The 15,521-nt window shown below is 32.5% G+C and overlaps 1 protein-coding gene across 6 annotated transcripts in view; it reads right to left on the minus strand.

Annotated features, from left to right (window-relative positions):
* LOC140749043 (uncharacterized) overlaps window positions 1-15,521 on the minus strand; it is a 181,080-nt gene that overhangs the window by 6,094 nt on the left and 159,465 nt on the right. The gene's annotated exons all lie outside the window — the stretch shown is intronic.

The following is a 15,521-nucleotide window of genomic DNA, read 5'->3' on the forward strand; positions in this document are numbered from 1 at the left end:
AGTGTGTCTAGTAGTACATCGAGTCATGTACTAGTCACTGTGCCTGTCTGTGTTATGACCAACATTTGCAGTTGTGTATTCCCATACTCCCAATTCTCGTACTGCACGGTTTAGTATTACATATGATCATACTCTTACTTTAGTGAACTAGTCTTATCCTAACGTTATACGAGTAACATTGATATCCCTAAGTACCCGATACTTAACTATGCGTACTGATTTTATATCACAATATCGCCGACACGTTCCATTTTAATCGTAATTAGATTCTTTCCTAATTGCCAAAATATGTCACTTTATTTAATTATTATCGTTGAAAACTAATCAACATTTTTCCGATATCTCTGTGCGTAATTGCATTTGACATCGTAATTACATGTGATTAAGTGAACTAATCAATGGGTTACCGGCTTCTGATAAAACATTCGTAATATTACATTAGGCCGTGAAATCCTCTTGGCAACGAGGTATTAGATATTTTTATTTTTATTGGTAGCTGAGTTTCAGTATAGGTACATACTTTTACGACCGATTACTATTAATTTGCATATGCTTCGCCTTTCTTTCCCCTCATCGAGTGTCTAACAGAGATTTACATCCATAGTTATAGTAATACTAAATTGAGGACGATTTTATTTTTAGCTTTGACTATTTCAGACAAATGTTACATCTTATATATAAAATTCCCGTGTCACAATGTTAGTTACCGTACACCTCCGCAACGGCTTTTCCGATTTTCACCAAATTTTATATCCATATTCAGTAGGTCTGAGAATCGGCTACTATCTATTTTTCATACCCCTAAGTGATAAGGGTTGTTCACCCTTAACATTTTTTTATTTATATGGCAACACAACGTTTGCCGGGTCAGCTAGTGTACGTATATAATGCTCTCCAAAGCCTACAGTATGAATGTAGGCATAATTAAAATATTAGATACAGTTATTTTTAAGCAAAATAACTTCAAGCAACTCTTGAATTAACTGACAACTCTGAATATCATTTTAATTATCACACGAAGTTCTTTTAACATTTTGTAAAAATATTACCAAATAATTCAATTATTTGTAATGGGTGAACACTGACTTATTTGGAAATTGTTAGACTATGTTTCCACCCTTCAGGTCAATAAATGAAATATGCAAACTGTCTAGGTTTCTGATCCACAATCAACGTTTGTCAATAGTAACAAGGGTAAATTCTAAACCGTAATCCATTGGAATGCGAGGATATCAACAAATAACACAATGATTGCACAATTTGTTCGAATATTGGTAAAGCCTATGAAGTCTATAATGTAATCCAATTTTCCTTTCAAACTACCGTATTATTGTTATGAAATAACAAACGTCAAACGTTCATACCAGTTCTAAACCTTATGGTGTAGTTGCAAGTTGCATATTCAATTTCTATTTCAGAAGTAACCGTAACAGTTAGATAGCTTCTATAAACAAAACAATCGGTTTGAGTAACTCTCGTCCAAATTTGTCACTACTATGAGAACTCGAAAGTGAAATCGAAATGTTTAACCGATTTGTAAACAATAAAACTTTATGAGTTCTCGACACTGTAGGCGAATAACAATGGGTACATGGTTTTATTATGAAATAGTTTGTCGTTCGTGTAATAAAGTTAGTAGACTAAAGGTTGTATAAATCTAACGTTCTTCGTGGTTTTTTTGCGCTACTGGCGCACGCTATAAGCCAATAGGTTTTCGGTTTCTTTACGATAGCAAATAAACGTCATGTACTCGCCTTTTATGCCTGTAATTAATAGGAAGTAAAATTGTATTCCAATTTGTTCGGTTTCGGTCACGGTATTGTTACCCTGGGGATTAAGATGAAACGTGTAACGTTTAGCTTTTCGAACGTATATATGTGTATGCATGTCTGTATGTCTTATTCCTTAGCACGCTCTACCGCTCAAACAACTTGACTGATTTCAACATTTGATGTGTTTTTAGTTTCATCTTTATCGTGGGACTGACATACGCTATGTATTTAAGTTTTTATAAAAAATTAGTAAGCATGTAATTTATCGTTACTTTCAATCACAATACAGGAAATGACAACACGAGAAAAACAAAGCTATTCTCATACATAGTTATATTAAATATAAAACATTTGAAGTATTTATAAAATAATAAATAAAGAGCTTTAGAAGGAAACAGCTAATTGATATGTCGTTAGAAATTTATTGCCCATTGCTGATTAATGTCTTTAACATTGATCGGTCTTTAAACTAGGGATTATTTATCTATTAGATAACGAAATTGAGATAAATAAGGTTACGTTGTTGTTGTTGTTCCTCTAAAGTTATTAAGGTTTGTAGAAATGTATTTGCTATAGTAATACATTCTTCAGTTTGATGAGGTTAAACGATTTTATTAAAATAGATTTATTCCTTTATACTGTATAAATACTTTAATGTTATTAATATGTATAGACTGATTTTAATGTTGTTTTCATGAAAGCTATTAAATCGTTTGTATATGATGTAAAATAATTTTATCGTCATGACTTTCATGTAATGTTTATATCAGAAACATATATTTATTTTCTAAAGTCCTACTGACTTCTACGGTCTCCGTACTCTATACTATATTGACTACTATATTTTTATGGAACATTTATATATGTAATACAGGGATATATCTATGTCCAATTTAATGAGGTTGTGAATATAATACTGGAATCTGAAATGAGGTTTCATATGCTAATCTACTGATTAGGGTATAAAATAACTTGAAATTAATTACCATTTATATTTGGAGTAAAGACAAGCGTGAACAAGTCTACGCTATTAAAAGAGCCTGAAATTTAAAATCCTAATCTTGGCTAGCGGAACTATTTAGGTACCTACCTAACTTATAATAAATTCTAGGAGATCTTTGTAAAGAAAGTGAAACATTGGAAGATTAAATAAAAGTAAAGATGATGTTGAGTTATAAATAGAACGAGAACAAATAGTAGGGGCATAACAGTGTAACTCACGTCAACCGTGTAGTAGGCAGTCGACCCATATCTTTCAATCTCGGGATTTATTGGTGCCGCCTCTAATTCCAACCACAGATTTAGGGGACATTGCTGTTTATAATAGTGAAAGTAAATGTAGCTTGCGATGGACTTTTGACAAAGTTCTTAAACGTGACATGATTTGATTTATCATACGGCTTTGTTCTCAGACAATGTAGTACTATATTATTGTTATATATTTTTTTTCTTTTTCGAAAATACTTGATTGTTTCAATAATATTTTATAAGATATTTGTATTTGATCGACTGGTCTATTTGGCTCTATGAGACTCATAGTTTGAAAACCAAATTCAAAAACCTTAATCTTAACATTCTCAAGAGAAGTAGATTACGTAAAATTCTCCATAATATGGTAGGGTCTGTTTCATATTTTAGATACTTGTACATTTTTTTGGTTACAGTCTTTTAAAATATATCTAGAACGCTCATCCCATCAATTACATATATAATCGTGTTTCAAAATATCTGAAACTGTAAACTCCCATAAATATAATTATTAACTACCTAATTAACTAATCGAGTTCGGGTTATCTTAAACGCTCTAATTTCATAGGAAAACATTTATATTTCTGTCACATCAAAGTAGTTTTAAAAATAAAATCGTAGCAATAGGTCGTTAAACACCCATTTTCATCTAACGACGCTGTTGGAACAACATCGTGGAACATGTTATCATAATCATATTTCTGATGTAGTAATTTTACAGCTAGTTTACGACCAAATACGTTAAATAATATTGTATCCAGATGCAACGCTAACACTAGTAATGTAGGATTAATTAAATGTTACAGCATCTTAAGCAATGTTTCCGAAGATAACTATGAAGATTGTAATGAATATGCGCATGTATAACAAATTGGCGACAACCACGAAAATAACTTTAAACATACACAGGTGTAGGTGTAGTTATAGTAGTTACTGAACTATAAAAGTGAGCATTAAAGTAATTTTTATTAACTGCTATTATCATTAATTGGTATTAGGTATAGATATAAACAGTATAATATATTTCAGAAAAAGCAAATTTATAGAAATCATTAAAGATTTTAAATTTAATAAATTAATTTAGTATAATCTATATCTATAAATTTAATGTGCTGGCGACGCGAACGGAACCGTTTAAAGATTATTTAAAACTAAATTGACTGTAAAATTCAATATGTGACTTATATTAAGCAAGAGCGGATGGAACCACGGTCTATAGATAAATAGTAAATCGACGGCAATTCCTATAATGTAATGGAGACTAATCGTTTTGCTCATAAAACGTAGAGAGATATGGATCTCCTTGTTCCAGTTCCTAAATATAGACTGTTGAAGCAAATCGTTCGAATACTCCAAAAATATTCCGAGAGATCAAAATTACGTATAATTCCACAACATGCCATATCTTGTTATTTGGCAGAACTAAGTTAGCAACCAGTTATATTAAATAAATTATTCAGATTTGGAGTTAATTCGAACGACCAGACGGAGGCTGTCAGAATTGAATCGCAATATCATTTATTACGAATATAATCGCGCGGCACCAGTCAATGATGTAACAATAAAAGACATAAACGATTGATGCCTTATTAAAAGAACGGCTTAACGTATCACAAGGTAATAAAAACGATAAAACTATTATGTATAGCTACGAATGGTCTAGACGTAGATAAGCTATATGAAACGAATAGTAATGATGAATAGCCTTTGCCAGAAGTCATTAATGGTACATCTGTGTACATAAAACTTTTAGATACTCGAAATTGTTTCAACGCTGGAATATAATAAATGCTATAAACACAACAGATGCGAATTGAATCACATTGAATGCGAAACGTACTTGTAGGGTTGTAGGGAATCGGAAAAATCCTACGAACTAGGATATTTATGATAAATAAGTGAGTTATTAAAATGTATAATTCTTGTATACCTCCTTGAGTGTGTATAGTACAAATTAAGAAAAATAAACTACTTAAAAGTCTATTGTTATACTCTAGAACGTACCTATTCATAGAATAATTGCCGTGTTTGATTTACCAAATCTATATCAATTTTAGATTTCCATAAAGTAACGTTACAATTTGTACATAAAATATTTTTTCAAAATCTATCTATGAAGTCGTTGTCGTGGGATGGGGTCTTTTTAATTCATAATTAGCGGAAAGTGGGATTTTGTTAATTTATTGATATGGCAATCAAACCTGATGGTATTCGGATAGACATAATAAAAATGGAGATTTCTAGCGGGGCGCATTCGAATGGTGGATTATGAGAGCCCGATGCGGTGTGAATAGATATACAATCATGAATGGGATTGGACGACGTGAAATTTAACACAGTAAGGTAATAATCAAGGCAGGTGAGAATTTGGTTGCTATTCAAGCTGATACGCATCTTTGTGGTTAATCAAAACTCGTGAGGAATTTTGTTGATGGCAGATTTTGAACACATGCTAATTATTTAGCTTTCGATGGGGTAATTGGTTTTTAATTGTCGCCCGTATATTTATGAAATATCAAATACAATAAGGAAACCATATAAATTGCATTTGAAATTATTAAAACACTTGCCTGGCGAATTTAAGACAGTGTGTAAAATGTATTAAATGACATTTATGAGCTTTAAAAATCATACGAGAATGAGCCCGAAATGTGTTAAAAATAATTTATGAATCGTAAAAAGAGTGGACAGATTTATTAAGAATTTTGGCATCTCTATCTTACTTATGGGTAATAACACTGACCGATAAGAGATGACAAACAATTCAAAGGATTTCCGAAACAGCAAACGCATTTATTTTAATGGAGTGCAAAATGTGCTCGCTTTTCATATAGTCGTTTCTATAACACTTGAGATAAAGTTCAAAGCGATGGCCGCAATACGATGAAGCATGTGGCGTAATAATAACTACGCCGGATGAACTTCGAATTAAACGTTGTAATGTTGCAGTTAATATTATTTAAGTATTGATAACATTGGTGTTTCATTTTGAAGTATTTCAAGTAACTGAAGGAAGACCAAAGGCGAACTGCTTGAAAAATATTTGGAAAATAATTTTACTCATTTAGGTGTACTTAGCTTGCCAGTCAAGTGATACATTTGATTTTGTAGCCAAGATATTATCAAGTGCCATATTACGCGTATATTTGACGATGATGATATTATATTTGCCATAAAATATGGTACTGGTTGGTAATAAAGGTATATTTATAGTATGCGTTACTAATTTTGGTTGGTAAGTATTTAGAGTTATAAGTATAATTAGCGATAAAATAAATAACAGTATAGTGCAATAAATGGAAATATGTGATGGTCTTGCAGGTTACATTAATTTCCTCAAAATATGCATATTTAAGAGCAAGATAACCTGGCAACTACAAGAATAGTTACAAAACATAAGGTTGAAGTTTAATATATAAATACACCATTTAGCTCAGCGATTAACAACCACGAATTTTAATTGTATCCTTCATTAGCTATTCAAAATATTCCCACGTTTCCAACATTTTGCAAAGCTCATATCAAATGATAGATCGGAGGCCTTGTATGGTTACTTGTTTTGGCATGTACTTCTGTATTTAATTTACACGATTCGATAAAGTTGAATCTGTAGTTCATATGTACATGTATGAGTAGACTTGAGTGTAGATTTCGAAATAATTACCTTTTTAGCTAATAAGCGTTCTTATTAGTGATCGAAGTAATAAGCATAATAACATTTTTTCCTAGTTTTTGTTTAGAATATTAGTATGAAGCGATTTTTACTTCGTAATTAGGTGGTACTCTCTAGGGGTTAATATTTATTTTCGGGGGCAAATAAGGTGGATGAGTACTTATATAAACATATTTGCAATGCTTTATATACAGGTAAGAAAAAGATACCATTTTTTTAGTTTTGGGTTTCCCTGGGGAGCATTCCTTGCCTTGCCATAAAAATATGTAGATATTTTTGCATCATTTTTCTATATTTATCTTTGATTCATGTACCTACGATTCCGAACATCAACCGAATCAGAGAACATAACATTAGTATGGATTATGAATATACAAACGCAATTGTCAGAGAGTATAAAGCTTAATTGTTGAAATTACTTATTTGTATGGAATACTTGCAACTGATTTCACACAATGCCCAGTCAATCAGTTGTCACGAGCGTGTAATATCAATTTACTTGTTCCCATAAACAGTTAATGCGTGTAATTTATGGATTTTACAACTGAAGTTAATTTATAATGCGTATCTACACTTCTATAATATATCTTTACAATATTTGTAATGTAACACATAATTATAATTTTCTTTATTACGAGTGTGTGGCGCTAAGAAACGTTTTTTGCACTGCAGCTCTCTGGGGTACCATGGACAAATTCAAAGACGAAAGAGACCCAGACCCAGAAGTGAATCTAAATTCATCGTTTAAATGCTTGTTTGGTCGGAGTCAAACCCGGAACCCTTTGGCGTATCTGAAAGGTATGTTAATCGCCACCTGAGTGCGCCAATGTGTGTTACAAATTGTACCTACTTAAAAGTAGGCTAAGATGTTTAGACTCATTCTTCAATTTTTAATGATAAAATTTATGATTACTTGCTTTTATAAATTCTATTCGAATAGACATAATGATTTCTAATACACATGATCATTTCTAATACATACTCCTATAACTACAAAAATAGAGGTGCGGGCTTTTGCTCAGATTTTAAGGACGACCAATGTCATCAGATATCCTATTACATGAAGCTCTATTTGAGGGAGGTATCAGACATATTGATATACATAACTGAGGACTATTAACACCCGCTACTAATAATCAATCTATCCAATGTTATTTTTGAAATCTATGAAAATTGTCAATTTCTGTCCATTAGAAATTTGGATCTCTGGTACACAAAACATTGATATATTGATTATTAATGGCGCTAGTCGGAACGGCTCTTATAAATCAAATATTACCATATCCTTGAAATCAGAACACAACTAGATTAAAATCTAAGCCCTAAAATTAATAAACAGATTAAATACAGGAGCATACATTAATTATTTATTCCTTATCGCATTACTACTACTATTTACTGTGAAAGATTATGATTTCCATATTTATTTATAATTTAATTCTATTGTCGGCAAAGTCATTAATCAAACTGTTTGACAAGTTCATTATATTACTAGTCATTTGATTGAAAAGGATATAGTTGGTAATGGGAGTGCTGGTTTATCTATATTTATTGTAGTTGTGCCATCGTAAAGATTTTATGGGGTATTAGGAAGAAATAATATTTGTTACGAGCTACTGTCGTAAATATTGTATGTTGGTTATATCCTTGCTTGAAGTTAAAGTGCTTGTATATTTGATTATTACGTGCAATAACTATTTATGCTTAAATATCTACATCTTTATGTGTATTTACGACATAAACTTTTGTTAATTTTGTACCTATTACAATTAACGGTGGTAGAACCTTTATTTTGACTCCGGAAGTGCCACCGGTATCCTCCACAGGAGCAATAGTAGCAATACCTTTTTTTTTTCTTAATGAGGAGAAACCTTCAAAAGGTACCTAACGACGTGGGAGCGACGCCGGGTTATGTGGGATTTTTACCGCACTAAAATCCCCCTGGTGGCCGTCCTCAACGAGAACTCCGGGATCTCCGACGGAACGCAACCGGAGTCCTACAAGCGCGATGTCCTGATCGGGCTCTGGGAGAGCAGTTTTCGCTTCTCCCACACCATCTGGTGTTCACGACGGTATGCGACCACACATACCGCCGTCCTTCCCGGGGTCGCTTACTGGACAGTTCGAGCCACTCTCTTCGTTCAAGTTCTCTTCGTTCGGGGTTGCGGGCGGCAAGAGTTCGGACTCTTGCCGCCCGCAACCCCGGAAGCCCCCTTTTAGTCGCCTCTTACGACAGGCAGGGGATACCGTAGCCCTTTTCTAGTCCCGGAACTACTTCCGGGACTAGAATAGGGCTACGGTGTCTACGGTAGTAGTTCCGGGACTAGAATACCCCGGGACTAGGGACAACCGGAGCAATACCTAGCATTACTATTTCTGGTTTCAATGAAGTCGTAAGCATTTGTGGTAAAACGTTTTATGATTGACTTTACACACTGTAATATCATTTTGGGTTAATTACAAATGTTAATTACAACAGTGTTTGCATTCTTTATTGCTGCTTTAATTTCGTTCGATGATAATATATGAAAACCAGAATATTATCATTTTAATCAAATTAGAACAAATATTATGTATGTATTATCTATTACGAATTACAATAGCTTCATAAGATTTTTCTAAAACATTTACAGTTTAGCAAATCTTTGCATTCAAAAAACGATAACCATTATCGAATATATTTAAATTTTATTGAAACAATAAAGATAAACGTGAAAGGGGCATTGATTTACGTCCTTACGGTTAAGTGTCAAATCTTTTAGCTTATAATTTGTTAACAACTTCAAATTCATTTGGTGTAGTATCGTAAACTCCAAATCTGTTGAAATAGGGTCTTAAATTGTTGAATATATTTATTTTATCTTTTCCTATATTCCATTGATGGACATTATATTTTAACAGCGTGTTTATGGTCTATTAACTTGACCTCTGGGGCAGTCGATTTTGTCGAATTCGTCAGTTCGGTGTCCATTTTAAGTTTAAGTGCTTCTATTGATATTCAATAAACGTTTCATATCTTAGCAATTTTAATAGAATATAGAATAAAATGATGGGTTTTAATGAATTGCATAGATAATGGTTTTAGATTTTTTAGTTTAGTATTTGGACTTCATAATAATTAAAGAACCGTATTTGAATAAGGACGATTACTTTTAGATGAAGTTGATAAAAAAGATAGCAACCACAGATCAACAAATGATGACATAAAAAATTGAACATCGATGATCACAAATGAACATGTTATATGAATGCTAGTAACATGCAGATTAAAGAGTAAGCTATATAAAGACTACATTCGCGTCGCAAGCTTCAGACAGATAACACGGCGTCAAGCCCACGCGTCGACTGGATCGTATCGATACTGATGCTTTGAATCGATTATATTCGCATAATGCAATTGATTATTTAGTGATTTGTGTATTACACGATTGGAGTTTACATCGAGTGGGTGTAATACCGTCTCGTTTAGATTCCAATATCAATCTCTGGTGCCAACACAATTTATTATATAGAATCGAGATTTTTAATGCAAATGAATCGACAGCACTTTAGTATGGTTGTACGGGTCTGTTACAAGTATATTTAGTGTTATATACGAATACATTGTGAATTCATTATCAATCGCTCGTTGCAACTGTTGATGTAACTGATGCCATTGAGGTATGTGAATATAAATAAATAAACGATATCTGCTGTTCAATTTTTTGTTAAAATTAAATTTTCTAAATATTTCTTGGGGGACACCTGAAATGTTCTGTGAAACTGATACTTTGTCCTTGGAACTGCAAACGGATTGTAGAATTGTAGACAAATGGGCATCCATGCTAATCTAGTAACCTTCTGCTTATCTCTACCAACAATATTCGTCAAGATCGCGACCTTATAGGTAACAGCCCGCTATAAATTTGCAAATCAACGAAAATTTATTTATATTCTAGCATATTTAAGAGTATCATGTTGTGCCGGTTCGCGAAGTTAATAATTCAACAGTAAGACGATCCCAAGATCCTGATGGACGGATCCGTATAGCGTAAATAATTGAATGTCAAACATGAAATCAGGCAGATTACGTGCGACCGTGCGCGGGCGCATGCGAGCTTCACGCAGCTCTCCTGGGAATTAATCCCTTTGACGCTGCGAGCTTACCATCAGAACTGAGGAAAATAAATAAGAATTTTGATTGTATGGAATGAGGTGTGTATGGCATTACTGTAATAAAGACGTAGCTTAGGGTTTTGTAATGTTTTGAAAATTATATCGATGCTATGATTAAGTTCTTTATTAAAAATTAAATAGATGACGAAAGTTAAAATATAGTTTCTAGTATTTCTTTTTTTTGTGCTATAGACATGTATAGAATCATTTTTTCTTTTCTTATCTTATTCTTGCTGAAATAAAATTTGGGGAACCTACTTGTTAAGCTATGTTTTATGGTAAACATTATATATACACTTTAGAAGTGATAAATGATACAACAGGATCTTCACTACAGTTATTTGCATTATTACTGATGGCACAATATAACACAAATAGTTTGTTGACGTTGAAGTACATGTAGTTCTTAAATGAAATTCTATGTGAGTTAATAAATTGATTTACGTCACGATCATAAGTATGTTAACTCTGACTCACAAAAGCAATGGACCGCCCATCTTCAAGTGGGACTCGATAACTTTTGCCATGAGCTCAGAGACATTGAAATATGGGTGCAAAGTTTTATTACTGTTAGACCAACAATGAATAGACGATAAACTATTAAACATTTTATCGCTATCATAACAACCAATGCCTGAAATATTTTAAGATGGGTGCAGTATGCTTTATTTCTAATTCAAATCCAAAATATTAGGCTAAAACAACAATAACGGTCTTAATTACTCTGTAAAAAACAAGATGTCTATTTATGACTGACGCTTTATGTATTGTTTATCCCATAAATAAAGTTTAATAGTAGCGCTGATTTTCAAAGAACAAACTTCACGAGCTCGTAACTATAAAATGTTATTATATCATATTCCACTTGGTTCTATTAAATCTAAATATGATTATTAGCTTCCGTTCATACTATTCTCTTCTCGTCTGTAGTGTTACGATACCTTTAGCATATGAATACTCCATACGTCCATTACCTCAGCGTTCTAATACAAAATATAAATCAGTGCCCATATATCACGGGTTTGGTACACTACACATTGAATAATGGACTTGAAATGCATCATGGCGACGCGTTACCCTATGTTAGTATTATCTTTATTATTATTTATTTCCATTAACTTTCTATCTTTCGGTTTCCTTTGTTTGTTACATAAATCTACATTTCTTTCTTCGATACTAATGTGAGATGTTGGAATAGTTTAAGCTCATTTATAATGTCAAGTAAAATACCTTTCCACGTTAACTGGTTTCTGTGATTTACCTTATTACAAGTTTAAATTCCCATATCTCATAAATATTGTTTAAGGCTACCACCATTACTATTGATATTATCTTTGAATGTTGCTATTTGTTATTAATGCTTTTAAATTATATACATCGTTATTTACTTGACTAGTCCTTTAGCATCTGTGATATTGATAGAAAATTAATTATTTGCCTGAAAATATTTATCGAATTATAATTAATTATAGGTACGAATTAGATTCTGGTTATGACTTGTAAATATTTATATCAACGATTCCCTATCAGAAATTTACACTTTATACGCAATAAATATATTGGTATGAAAATCATTACTTTCATTAATTTGATATTTTCATTGCGCAGTAAGCAAACATTTTGCTCTTATCATCTCCTGTGACTTAATCTTCCAGGGCATCTCCTGCTTCCTCACACCTAGTTAACATGTCACATAAATCAATTCCAATTTCTAGATTGTCAACGCCTTGAACAGTGTGTCATACATTGTTGACATGTGTTCCCTTATTGCTTGAGTGATCTGCGACCTTTTCAAATATACGGCTGGTATTTGAAGACGAGCAGGCGTGCCATCCATGCCCATTTTAGTTGGCAGTAGGATGGAGTGTGTCAAATCGGACGAACATTGTCTGATGTAAATGTTAATGGTGTAAATAATTTAATAGGATCTTGAAAATTACCATATTTGTGTATATGAAAAAATTAGCACAGTTTATTTTGATAAATCGTTTAAGTATTAACATTTGACATTATGTAAAACATTACCTAAATGTTTTTTCGTAATATATTTTAAGTGCTATTAAGGAAATGACTATACATTTGTAAATTTCAAAGCTAGGAACGGAAGAAAAGATTCAATTTCAATAAATCTTTTACTGTATTTAAACATTTTCGACACTTGACCTATTTGAAAACTAGTTTCTTGCAACATTATAATATCCTTTACTTAAATTATATTCAAAAATGCATTTATTAACTTAAAATTGACAATATTTGGTTACGTTCGGACCAGTGCACTTAATAAATTTTGCTGTCACGTATCTTATTGCTAAGCTGACAAGGTTTATATTACAGTCTGACTGCATTTATAACTACTTTCGTTAACTACTCTGACAGTTAAATTTATTCCTGACAACTCAATGTCCTGTCAATTTCTGTAAGCATATTCGTTGTCAAACTTTATTATTATAAGATTCTATAGCACTGCTTTTCCCATAAACTTTACTGAGTGCTTAGCTAAATTTATCGTTGGTCAGTAGAAATTTATCTGGTCGTGGTGAGATTTTAGGAATAAACTGGGCTCGAATGAGCATTCCTTCGTTTGTGGGTACGGGATTTCGATTAGCCCTCAGCTACTTTATTGGCTTCTGGTCATCGGTAACGGTTGTGCTGGCTTATTCATAATCTTGTCCTATTTCGATATTTGTGGGCCATGTCGACAGTGCGCTTGCGTCATCGAGCAAAGAACAAAGGGGTATAAATATGGCTGGCTTTCCAAGATCTACAAGAAATTTATAGCCATTTCTTCCTTATTTACACAATACTTATTATTACCTATTGCTTTCAGACGTTATATTACGTAACTTATTCTTCGCATCGTGAGCTTGAATGAGTGTTGTTTGCCGAAAACAAAATTCTGTTTATAAAGACAGGTCTCGGATTCAAAGAGCACCGTGTCGTCCCAATATTTGGTAAAACCTTTGTTCAAACAATTGAGCAGGCAATGGTTTATGTAAAACATTTGCCCAGACACCTTGCGGTCGAATGCTATTGGATCCATTTCCTGTTTGCCATCGATAAGGGCTTCATCAAACATTGTTGTGGAATGTTAACATTGGGACAGGACACCCGCGTAAGTTCTTCTGACGTAGTGATTTTTATGCTCTTACAAATTTAGTGACCCTTTTTATGATAACTCAAATATTTTAATCATAGTCTTTTTTGTAATGATAAAAACATGGTGTATATAACGTGAAAGTTACGATTAATCATTTCATTCATAGCGTTAGAATTTATAAAATGTCGTTTTCTTTGGTACTTAACATAAACGAAGTATTCGACTTCGATTCGATTCGAATAATATTTTTTACTCGTAAATCTATAAATTGGTACAGTATTCGGACAGGAGTATAGGACTACATGCTGGTTGGTTCAGATAATCAGATTACACGCAAATTTACTTAAATGAATGTTCATTAACTCTACAAGCTCTATATATACTTAAACCAATAATACCCGTAGATATGGTTTCGTATGTACTTGATTGATGTAAGTAGAAAATATTTTGCATTACGACTCTATCTGGTTCCTACGTCTATGGTTTCTTACGACACGAGAAGAGATGCAACTGATTAATTCCTTTACAACTCGGATGAGTATTTGATATATTGCTTTCTCTGGCCCACGAGTTTGCACTGATGATGTAACTCTTAGTTGACTTTTAGCCACCCGAGCGACCATATTTGTACATGTGATGATATGTTGACTTTCTTTTGCAAGGGATATGTTTGACTAAATTATTGAAAGCGTAATAATATGATAAAATCAAGTAAAGCATTGTCGGCTTTCTATCAACTGGTAACCTTGCCATAAGCCTACGACATATCAAAATAATAATACCAGTAGGTACGTGTCAAAATAAATATTTAACATTTAATTTAAATTTTTACCCTGATACTATTATCATGGAAATTGGTGTAATACCATTATCACTTCTATCATACCAATAATAACAACTTTGTATAATACTAAAAAGGTATTTTATCATAGGAACAATAATAACTTTATATAATACTAAAAAAATATGTCTAGCTGATATACCTATAGCTGTATGGAACGTTTATTTGTAATCGAAAAATTTCGTAAGTTTTCTGTATCACATAACTCATTTCACGGCCTTTTATTAAGGAGTTTTCCGTATACATAATTATGATGGTAAGTGCCTTATGTATTCAAAAACAGCTGTACGGCTGACTATCTTTTAGACTTAATTCCTTATTCTAAGATATTTATTGAAGCTTTTCTAAACCGACACTACGATTTAGTATCTTATCTTACAAATATTTTCTATCACTCATGTGATCATCATCACATCATATACGGCAATGAAATTTACAATTAAAATTGCCCGAAATTATCCTGTCATAATATTTTTGATACGAATTCATAAAATTATAAATTCTAATCTGTGAATGTATTTATTATTACTATTATAAGATTACGTATCTTCATTTTTCTTATTATACGCGTATCTTTACTTATCTATGGTAGTTACTGAGAATCGGGACATCCCTACGGCTTTTGACGTCCGAAAAATTTATAGTTTCTCACTTTATTATTTTAGTATACTCAGAAAGCAGTAAGAGAGGCATACTTTTACGAAAGTTCTAACTTATTCCACAGGGATAATAACG

This window comes from Epargyreus clarus, unplaced genomic scaffold (genome assembly GCF_041222505.1).
Source record: "Epargyreus clarus isolate Ecla_fem2 unplaced genomic scaffold, WU_Ecla_fem_2.2 ptg000017l, whole genome shotgun sequence".
NCBI lineage: Eukaryota > Metazoa > Arthropoda > Insecta > Lepidoptera > Hesperiidae > Epargyreus > Epargyreus clarus.